The sequence below is a fragment of the Scylla paramamosain genome, chromosome 17, assembly GCF_035594125.1.
Source record: "Scylla paramamosain isolate STU-SP2022 chromosome 17, ASM3559412v1, whole genome shotgun sequence".
Classification (NCBI taxonomy): domain Eukaryota; kingdom Metazoa; phylum Arthropoda; class Malacostraca; order Decapoda; family Portunidae; genus Scylla; species Scylla paramamosain.
In genome coordinates this window covers 24,293,203-24,305,284 of record NC_087167.1, presented here as the reverse complement: position 1 = coordinate 24,305,284, position 12,082 = coordinate 24,293,203, and positions in this window count along the sequence as shown.

Here is a 12,082-nt window from a genome sequence, read left to right as displayed (position 1 = left end):
CTCGACACAACCTTCCAGACAACTATCCCCTCTTCTTCAATGACACTCAACTGTCCCCCTCTTCTACATTGAACATCCTCGGTCTGTCCTTTACTTATAATCTGAACTGGAAACTTCACATCTCATCTCTAGCTAAAACAGCTTTTATGAAGTTAGGTGTTCTGAGACGTCTCCGCCAGTTTTTCTCACCCCCCCAGCTGCTAACTCTGTACAAGGGCCTTATCCGTCCATGTATGGAGTATGCTTCACATGTCTGAGGGGGGTTCCACTCATACTGCTTTTCTAGACAGGGTGGAATCAAAAGCTTTTCGTCTCATCAACTCCTCTCCTCTAACTGACTGTCTTCAGCTTCTCTCTCACCGCCGCAATGTTGCATATCTAGCTGTCTTCTACCGCTATTTTCATGCTAACTGCTCTTCTGATCTTGCTAACTGCATGCCTCCCCTCCTTCCGTGGCCTCGCTGCACAAGACTTTCTTCTTTCTCTCACCTCTATTCTGTCCACTTCTCTAACGCAAGAGTTAACTAGTATTCTCAATCATTCATCCCTTTCTCTGGTAAACTCTGGAACTCCCTGCCTGCTTCCGTATTTCCACCTTCCTATGACTTGAATTCCTTCAAGAGGGAGGTTTCAAGACACTTATTCATCATTTTTTGACCACTGCTTTGACCCCTGTATGGGACTGGCATTTCAGTGGGCATTTTTTTTATTACATTTTTGTTGCCCTTGGCCAGTGTCCTTCCTACATAAAAAAAAAAAAAAAAATAGTAGTAGTAGTAGCAGTAGTAGTAGTAGTAGTAGTAGTAGTAGTAATGCTATTTTTCATATATTTAGTAATTTTTTTTTTTCATATTATTATTTATATTTATATTTTTTGTTTTGTTTTGACATTCATACGAATGCTATAAAGGTGAAGCATAGAAATTTATTTGATTGATTAATTAATTTATATATCTATTTATTTTGATTTTTTAAATTAATTAATTTATTTATTTTTATTATTATTATTTTTTTTTTTTATGTCTCTATGATAAGCAAAGCATTATAGAATTTATGAAAGCACATATCCTCTAGAGTCTTGCCCTACAAAAGATTCTGTAAAGTAAAAAATAAAGGGAATAAGTGTCAGTGACGTTTGATGAATAGAGGAAGGCGTGGCAGAAATTACCATAAAACGTATATAAATGAAAATTTATCTTCCTCGTATTTTCCAACTTGCGTTTGCTTCTTGAAAATTTAACTGGGTGGGTCATATAGCAGACATATTGTTCTTTCCTCCATTGTAGTTTGTTTCCAGCAAGCCCCCTAAATAAAGTTTCTGTTTTTTTTTTTTTTTTTTTTTTTTTAAAGAAATGAGGAATTACATTCTAACGCTGATCACTGAGCGGAGCGTAGACGAGCTGCTATCCTCAAGGACGTTACCTCTCTCTCTCTCTCTCTCTCTCTCTAAATAAGACTTTAAATAAAAAGAATATATATATATATATATATATATATATATATATATATATATATATATATATATATATATATATATATATATATATATATATATATATATATATATATATATATATATATATATATATATATATATATATATATATATATATATATATATATATATATATATAAAAGACAATGAATATCCTCTGGGGAAGGGGTGACAATCCTTATTTAACCCTTAATTTCAGTTGAATTTTGACAAGTCTACGTTAAAATGTTTCCATTTTTCTGCAGTGATAAAGAAACGTAGAGGGGTAGCTAATATATTTAATTGTTAATTGTATCTTTTTTTCTTTCTTTTTTTCATTTATTCTTTTATTAATTTTTCTTTTCATTGCTTAATTATGCATTATGCCGACACTGCAGGTTACAATTGCAGATATTGCAAGTATTTTTGACACAATACAAGTACATCCAGCTAAACTATTGCTACAGTATAGAGAGAGTATTTCGATTACATACCTTATTCTTCATCTTCTTTTCTTCTTTTTTTTTTTTAATAAATATAATAATAAATAAATAAGTAAATAGGTATTGTCAAATGAAATCGTCGAGATTACGCAGGGGTTTCGGGCAATACTTGGATGGGTGACTACACAAGCCTCATCTGTCTGAAAAAAAATAAATAAATAAAAAAAATAAGAATAAGAATAGGGAGAATGAACGAAAATTTTAAGTAATAAAGATAACAGTAAGAATTATTATAACAAGAATAAGAAAAATTACAATAAAGGAATATAAAAAAAAAGAAAGAAAGCATCCCATGTCTTTCTTCCTAATTGTCATAGAAGGGTGAATTCTTTTGTATATTTTCCAACATTTCCAATACAACGATATGAATGGGGGAAGAAAGAATAAGAATAATAGAAAGAAGGCCTCCCAACACCTAGTTCTCCGGTCTTGGCCAATTAGCTAACGGCGGGATCAGCGCAGTTAAGCAGGGGGTCCGGGAAGAACTTGGATGGGTGACCACAAAAGCCTCATCTCTCTGAGAATAGAAAAAAATAGCAATAAGAATGAGGAGAATGAACGAAAAACGAAAATAATAAAATAACAATAACAACTATAATAAAAAAAAGAAGATTAAGAATAAAAAGAACAAAAATAAGGGAAAAAAGTAATAATATATCTCTCTTGCTAATTGTCGTAGAATTATGAATGAAGGGTTAATTTTAGTGCATATTTTCCAACATTTTCAGCACAACAATGCAACAACAATACAGGAAAGAATAAGAATAAGAGAAATAAGCCCTCCCAACACCTTGTTCTCCGCTCTTGACCAATCAGCTGACGGCGGGATCAGCAAGGTTAAGCAGGGGGTCCGGGCAGAACTTGGATGGGTGACCGCACAAGCCTCATCTCTCTAAAAGTAGGATAAATAAGAATAAGATAAGGAAGAATAATAAAAAAAAATGAAAATAATAAAGATAACAATATTAATTATGACAAGAATAAGAAAAAAATAGAATAAAAAGAATGAAAAAAATAAGAATATCACAACTTTCTTGCTAATTGTCTTAGAATTTTAAATGACATGTCAGTTCTGCTGTATATTTTCCAAGATTTGTTATGAATGAGGGAAGAAAGAATAAGAATAAGAATAAGAATAAGAACAAAATGAATTAGACTAACAATAATGATCACATCTTTCATGCGGTGACTGCGTGGGCGATGAGCCTCACTGGACGTTTCTGACCAATCACAAGGCAGGGTTGGAGTCGTCGGGCCCACCCGATTCATATATAAAGGGATTTTGTGGGAAGCGCGGGCAGACTCAGCTGAGTGTTCGTTGTGAGTTGTTGTTACCACAACTATGGCACGTACCAAGCAAACGGCTCGCAAGTCCACTGGTGGCAAGGCGCCCCGCAAGCAGCTTGCTACAAAGGCAGCTCGCAAGTCTGCTCCAGCCACTGGAGGTGTCAAGAAACCCCACCGTTACAGGCCTGGAACCGTTGCTCTCCGTGAGATCCGCCGTTATCAGAAGAGCACTGAGCTGCTTATCAGGAAACTGCCTTTCCAGCGCCTGGTGCGTGAAATTGCTCAGGATTTCAAGACTGACCTCCGCTTCCAGTCCTCTGCTGTCATGGCTCTCCAGGAAGCTTCCGAGGCTTACCTCGTGGGTCTGTTTGAGGATACCAACCTGTGCGCCATCCATGCCAAGCGCGTGACTATCATGCCAAAGGACATCCAACTGGCTCGTCGCATCCGTGGCGAGCGTGCCTAAGAAGTCATCCACGAATGATCTTCATAACAGCAATATCTAGGCCCTTTTTAGGGCCAAACATCTCTTTCATTAAAGAATTTTCATAGACAATCTGTTTGGTTTTGTGGAAGAAAATATTTATTTTCCATCTTTCAGTATCAGGTATCGACTTTCAACTCAATATCCTTCCCCCCTTTTTTTTTTTTTATATTATTATTATTATTCCCTCTTCCATGGCCATATCTCTTTCACTTGGGAGAATTTTTATCTTTCTTTATCTCTATTTTTTTTTTATCTTTTCTTTATCTCCACAGAATAATAATCACGATAATAATAAGCATAATAATAATAATAATAATAATAATAATAATAATAATAATAATAATAATGATACAATAATTATTATAATAATAATCATAATAAAAACAACAATATTAATATTATTAATAATGATAATAATAATAATAATAATAATAATAATAATAATAATAATAATAAAAATAATAATAATAATAATATTAATAATAATAACAATAATTATAATAATAATGCATTTGTCTATATCGTATCTTTTTTCCTTTTCAAGTGTGGCTCCAATGGAGCCGGGTATTATTTTATACTGGCAGCAGTATACTGGCCGCCTGTTTACTTGGAGGAGGTATACTTGGTAACAGCCTTGGTGCCTTCAGAAACAGCGTGTTTTGCCAGTTCACCAGGCAGAAGAAGACGGACAGCGGTCTGGATTTCCCGGCTGGTGATGGTGGAGCGCTTGTTATAGTGTGCCAGGCGGGATGCCTCGGCAGCGATGCGCTCGAAAATGTCATTCACGAACGAGTTCATGATTGACATGGCCTTGGAGGACACGCCAGTGTCTGGGTGGACTTGCTTGAGCACCTTGTAGATGTAGATGGAGTAGCTCTCCTTCCTCCTGCGCTTCTTCTTCTTGTCGCCCTTGGCAATGGCCTTCTGTGCCTTGCCAGCTTTCTTGGCAGCCTTTCCTGATGCTTTGGGAGGCATAGTGTCGCCGTACTGCTGTGAGAACGAGTGTGCGTTTTCTCAGTTGAAAAGTGGTATATATATTAGCGTGCCTACTCAGGATCAGGAGTCGCCACCTCAGCGAGCGTCCTGATTGGTCCAGACGCGCTCTGGGCCGATCTGATCTCGCGTATATATAGCCGTTTTTCCCAAAATTCACTACTTGCTCGCAGAGCTACCGACGAGGTTAGAGTACTCGCGCTCCTCATTTATCACCAACAACAACAACTACTACTACTACTACTACTACCACAACATCCATTATCATGTCTGGACGCGGCAAGGGAGGAAAGGTGAAGGGAAAGTCAAAGTCCCGTTCCAGTCGTGCTGGACTCCAGTTCCCGGTCGGCAGGATTCATCGCCTTCTAAGGAAAGGCAACTACGCCGAGCGCGTGGGTGCTGGTGCCCCCGTGTACCTTGCGGCAGTTATGGAGTACCTGGCTGCTGAAGTCCTTGAGCTTGCCGGCAATGCCGCCCGTGACAACAAGAAGACTCGCATCATCCCACGTCACCTGCAGCTGGCCATCCGCAACGACGAGGAACTTAACAAGCTCCTCTCCGGAGTCACCATTGCACAGGGTGGCGTGCTGCCCAACATTCAGGCCGTGCTCCTTCCCAAGAAGACTGAGAAGAAGTAAATAAAGGGCCTCCCTCCCCTTCAGCCAATATCACCATCAATCCGGCTCCTCTTCGGAGCCACACGTTCAAACATCTAGAGAGTTGTGTAGACTATACTGGTATATCAATAATAAGCAAGTAGTGTATTTATTTTCGAGTTAGTTATTTGTTATTATTATTATTATTATTTAGTCAGGCACGCAAGTGACCGAGAATAAATATGTATACTATATTTCTACTAATGTACCTGCTGTGTGTCACAGTGGAGAGTTGATTAGATGTGTTGCCTATTGTGATATGTTGAGCGTCTTTTTCATCTCAATGTATATTTTGTTTTATGAGAAACTGAGAACGATGAGGGGCGTGATCATTGAAATAAGTCAATGATAATAATAATAATAATAATAATAATAATAATAATAATAATAATAATGATAATAATAATAATAATAATAATAATAATAATAATGATAATAATAATAATACTTGGAGAAGACCTGATGAAGTGAGAAAGATGGTTATAATTAATAATGGTTTCTTTTCTTAGCTCAGATAGTGATAGTGAACATGGTTATGAGAAAGTAGTAGTAATAATAGTAGTCTATGGTCCTTCTTTCTTTTCATGTTTGTGGACCTTAAAAAGGTCCGGGAGATGATGTTATTCAATGATGATAATGCAAGCTGAATAGCTGGCACCATCTCAATAATGGAGCGATTTAACCACCAAATCCGTACAGGGTACGGCCCTGACGCTTGAGGGCGTAGACAACGTCCATGGCAGTAACGGTCTTACGCTTGGCGTGCTCGGTATAGGTGACAGCATCCCTGATAACGTTCTCAAGGAACACCTTGAGCACCCCACGAGTCTCCTCGTAGATGAGACCAGAGATGCGCTTGACGCCACCTCGGCGAGCTAGACGACGGATAGCAGGCTTGGTGATTCCCTGGATGTTATCACGCAGAACCTTACGGTGACGCTTGGCGCCTCCCTTTCCAAGACCCTTGCCTCCCTTGCCGCGGCCAGTCATGGTGATGAGAGCTGCTAGTACGACGTCCGAACGGTCTAACAGGAAGCTCACGAATGTGCCTCAAAATAACATAACATAACATAACAAAGAGAGAAAAGATGGGGAGGGGGAAGTGGGGATAGTGGGAAGAATAGGGGGGTGATAAGAAGGGAATTGTAGTAGGAGAAATAGTCACTGGGGCTTAACCCAGGCGCAATTTCAATGAGGAAGGACATCTTTTTTTTTTTTTTTTTTTTTTTTTTTTTTTTTTTTTTTTTTTTTTTTTTTTTTTTTTTTACGTGTTATATTCATGCTAAGATGGCAAGGGGGACAAGGTCTTTATCGGGGAAAGCAGGAGAGTCCGCCACCAACCGAGCAGGCCAAGCCCAACACAGCCACAGCCACGAACGCCGCCCACGCACCCAAAACCCCGGGCCAAACCACGCACAAGTTAGGGGCCAGACTATCCAGAGCCTGCACCATCAGGATGTGAAAGAGGAGTGAAGGACAGTCAGAGTAGAAAGGGTTTTTTTTTTTTTGCTTTTTATTGGTTCAAAGAAGGACAGAGGAAGAAGTACATCCGTATAGCGGAGGGACCTACAGTTTTACGTGGGTTCCGAACCACGGATAGTAGTAGAGTGATTTGGTGATGGCAGGGATATTTAATGTATGATGTAATGTGGTGGGTGAAAAAGCGGTGTCGGTCCTTTCTGCTCTTGTCCTGTGACTCTTCCTGCAAAAAGGCCAACCTGCTAAAGAAAAGAGAAGTATAAAAAATGTTGTGGTGTTATGTGCATGGGGAGGGTGAGGATGGTTTGTGATAATGATTGACATGATGGTAGGATGTGCAATGACAGAGGCTCGAAAAGGCTCCCTCACCGCAACGAGGGGTCAAATCTAATACCATCTGCTTGCACGCGGTAAGTCGCTGGTGGCGGGGGGTGAATGGGGATTCCTGCATGGATGCTTCCAGGGCCCCGCCCCACCATCTCTTGACTACCTTCCTGCCCAGCCCTTGCCGCACCCAACTACCTCTGTGTGGGGGGTGAAGTGGCTTCCACTGAATGGTGTGGTTACCGTCCCCATCATCAGTACTGGCCGCTCCTTAACTACCTCGGGGGGTACCGCTACCGGAACGTCATGCCGACGTCCGGGGGCCCCATTGCCGTGACGTCAGTGGGAGGAGTGCGGTTCGTGCTATCCCCGTCTCTCTGGAAGTGGTCCGGTGCCCCCTTGAAACCTAGGCTGCGAGGCAAGAAAATAATGTATAAAAAACAAAAATATGAATACAAAGCCATAAGACAAAAAATATGAAAAAACCACTAGGTGTTGCCACACGACCCCACTCCCTCGGTCAGAGGCATGGTATGTTAATGGCGGTGATTTTTTGTCGCGTCCCTTTCCCAAGAGCGGTCCGGTGCCACCTTAAAACCTAGGCTGCGAGACAGAAAAATAATGCACAAAAACAAAAATATGAATACAAAACCATAAGACAAAAAATATGAAAAAACCACTAGGTGTTGGCACGCGGGACCGCCCACGTGAACGAGAGAACGACGATGATGCCACTCAGACACCATGAGTGGTACAGAGAAAGGAGATAGTGAAGGGAAGAAAGGAGGAGTCCATTATTAGAAAACAGGTTCAGGAGGCACAGTGGGAGGATCAAGGAGATTGCAGTGCGGCAGGTGACGGAAAGGTGGGGGGAGGTTGGTAATGAAATTGTATGTGATTGTGTGTCTGTCGGAGAAGGAGCTTAGTTGTTTTTCGATTCTATTGTGGAGTGTTATGTTAAGGGGGGGGATGTTGGACTCCTGGTGAATGGAGAGAGAGGTTTGGAAGTCGAACCATTTCGTCCCAAGAGCGAAACGAATTGCTCGGTTTTGAACTTTTTGAAGTTTAGAGAGGTTGGAGGGAGCAGAGAGAGAGAGGGCAAGAGGGCAGTAGGTTAAGAGAGGGAGAATGAAAGCTTTGTAGAGGTGAAGTTTTGTTTTTGTGCTGCTGTCGCGAAATCTTTCCAGGTTGCTCAGGGCCTTGGCGGCTATGGTTGCTTTTTGTTTTATATGTATATTGAAGTTGAGGTGCTTATCTATGGTGAGGCCAAGCACTTTGTTGTTGTTACTGATGGGGATTGGGGTGGGGATTGGAGTAATTCTGTTTAGTGAGATTTGGCGGGGCTGACTTCTTTTAATGTTGAAATAAGTGACTTTTGATTTTTCGGGATGGGAGAGAATTCGCCATTTCATCTCCCACAGGCTAGTCGCCATCAGTTCCCATTGAATTTTGTCGGTTAGGAGATCTAACGACCTGGCACGGGCCAATTGCGTTACATCGTCCGCGTATTGAATAGTTAGTGAGTCATTGTGGGCTGGGAGGGGTAGGTCAGCTGTGTACATGTTAAAAAGGGTGGGGGAGAGTACGGAGCCTTGTGGGACTCCAGCCTGAGGGGTGAAAAATGGCGAAAAGTTGCCCTGGTGGCGGATTCTTGTCTGTCTCTCATCCAGAAAACTACACAAGATGCGTTGTGTTAGAAAAGGGAGATTGAAGTTATTACAAATTTTGTATTTCAAACCGGTGTGCCAAACGGTGTCAAAAGCTTTCTTGACATCTTTTGTCACGAGTGCTGTCTTGTAATATGGCTTGTTGAAATTTAGGTAGGCTACTATGCTGTTAAGGGCGTCCTCAGTTGAGGCGTTCCTCCGGAAACCGAACTGCTGTGGTGCCAGCAATCCGTTACATTCGAGGAACGCTCTCAATCTTAAGTTGATTAGACGTTCAAAAGTTTTTCCAAGAATTTCAAGGAGGCTTATGGGGCGATAGTTTTCTGGTAAGTGAGAGTTTTTTCCGGGCTTGGCAATAAGGGTGATGTTTGAAATTTTGAAAGCCTTTGGGAAGTATCCAGAGGCGAGGCAAGCATTGAAAATTTTTGTCAGGCTGGATATGATTTCTGGAGGAAGGCTCCGCACCATCGGCCATGTGACTCCTGAGGGGCCGGGGGCTCGCCGCGGAGTATGTCTGAGCAACCTGGTGACATCCTCCTCCTCAATGGGTGTGGTGAGAGGGTGTTGGGGATCTAGGTGTGTTAAGTGTATAATGTTATGTGGTAGCGTGTTTGCTATGTTTCGGCGCACAAGATCGGTGATGTGGTGTATGTGGGCAATACTGGGCTCATGGGGAGGGAAAGGGTGTGGTTGGAAGGTGTTGCACCAGTGTGTCTGGAAGGTGTTGGTGACCTGGTCTGGGTTGGTGACTCGATCACCGTTCACTAGGAGGTACTCGAATCTTTCCCGGTGGCATCCCTTCAGCTTGTGCACCATGTGCCAGAACTGAGTAGGATTTTTGCAGCGAGCTCCGTCCATAAGGGAGACTAGGTTCCTCCAGTGAGCGCTGTGGTCATCCTGTAGGCTATTTAGTATGTGTGTGCGAAGGGTGCAGAGGTCTCTGTAGATGGGTATGTGGTTGTGCATGTTTTGTAAAAAGCGTGTTCTGTAGCACACTAGTAGTCGTTGTGTTTTTATGGAGGGTCTGAAGTCTATGTGAATTTTGTGTTGTTTCTTTGGTGTGTGTCTGTTGGCTGATGTCAGGATGTCACTATGTAGTGTCTCTAGGGCACTGTCTATTATTGTATAGGGTTGGCCTTCGAGCTGTGGTGGTTGGTGTAGGTCTGAAAGAGTTTTCCTGAATCCCTCCCAGTCGGCGGAGCGGTAGTCGGGGACAGGTGGGGATGGGATAGATATGGGGTTTGAGGATATTTTTAGAATTAGGGGGACGTGGTCTGAACCACAGATGGGTCCGTAGGAGATGTGGTGATGGAAAGGTAGGGATTGCCGGTTGGAGAGGATGAGATCCGGCCTGCCATTCCCATTGTGGGTATAGCAGGTAGGAAAGTCAGGGCCAAGGAAACGGAGGCGTTTCAGTTGTGTAAGTTGTAGAAGTTGGTGTCCATGTTGGTTGTTCTTGGTGTGTCTAAATGCTGTGTGACTGGCATTGAGGTCTGCCAGTATATAGGCTGGTATGTTTGTGTGATTGAAGAGATTGTTGAGACTGGTGAGAGGGAGCCCTGTATCCGGTCTGCTGTATGTGGTGGCAATAAGAAATATCCCGTGTTGTGTTTCGATCCTGGTGGCCAGGAAGTGTGCTGAAGGCCAGTCGGTTATGTGGATGTGTTTGATGGTGCATTTGACCATGACAGCTACGCCATCATGACGTGTACCTGTAGTGTAACGTGTGTTATATCCATATAGCTTAATTGGTTTTGTTGGTGAACCTGTGTGGTTCAGGAGGACGATGTCTGGGTCGGTTGATCGAATAGCTTCTGAAATAAGGTGCCGGTTATTCCAGTAGCCGCGACAATTTAGTTGCATGATCGTAATCATGTTTTCTTAACTCTCGATGTGGTTCGTGTGGGTCTAGGGGAGGTGGGTTGTGTACCCGGAATGTGTCTTTTATGTGCGGTGTTACTGGCTTGTGTTGGTGTGTTTTCGTTCGTTTTTGTGGTGGAGGTAGTGGTAGGAGTGGGGCTGTGGGGTTGCGTTTTCCCAGAAACTGTGTCCTCACCGGTAGCTAGGTTCCCGGTTGGAAGGAGGCTGGATTGTTCGGTGGAGGAGGAGTTTGGTTCCTGATTAGGGACTGTAGGAGCTTCTGTTTGTTCAGCAAGGTGGTGTTGTTGGTTTGTTTGTGTAGGGGCTTCTGTTTGTTCCACAAGCTTTTGTTGGTAGTGTTGTTGATTTGTTTGTGTGAAATTTGGTGGGAGTTTTATTGTTGGACAACCATTGTACTCCAGCAGTGAGTTCATGGTTTCTGCTTGTTTTCTCAGGTCACCGAAGGAGGTTTGTATGGAATATTTGATTATAATTTCGGCTAGTAGCAGTTTTTCCATGTTTGTGTTAGAAATTGTGTTCATGTGTGTTGGGGTGGCAGGTGTGGCTGCTTGAGCGTAGGAGTTGTTTGGCTGTGAAGAGGTTGTTGGTGTTGCTGTTATGGAGTTTTGTTGTTGCTGCTGGGTGCGTTTAACTGGGCATTTGAACGAGACAGCAACGTGTTCGCCGTCACAGTTAGCGCATTTTAATGTGGTTGATTGGCAGTTTCTATAATCGTGGCCCTTAGCTGCACACTTAGAGCACACTTGTTCTTTCTCCTTACATTGGTTTGTTCTATGACTGAATTTATAACACTTATAACATTGATTTACCGGACGGTATTCCTCAATGCTGACGTTGTAAGAGGGTATTATTTGGGAAAAGAGTTTGATTCCTTTCTTCTGCGCCTGTTCTGCCTGCTGTCTCGATCGTAGCTTTAGTTTGATCATGTGTACTTTTTGTATGAGTTTTATGTCGTCGATCTGGATTCCGTTTTTTTCTTCGATCTCCTCTCGGAGATCCTCGCTGGTTTTTTTCAGTATATAATCGTCGACTCGACGGGCAAGGATTGTTCGAGCGGCGATTTGCTCCGGAGACTCTACGAGCTCGAAGCCTAGAAGTTTTAAATTTTCGGTTGCCTGTTCTGTGGTGTGTTTTTCACGGTCCGCCTCGCTAGCTAAGCCAACGATGATATACGGGCCAGATCGGAAACATTTTGTATGGGGTACCTGTGTTCTGGTAAAGAACGAATTGCTGATGTCGGCAGGAATGCTTGCAGTCTTTATCCGGTACCTTATAGTCCGATCAGGGGGGCGTGGAGCGGCCATCTTATCATAGGGCCGGGCCCTATGATA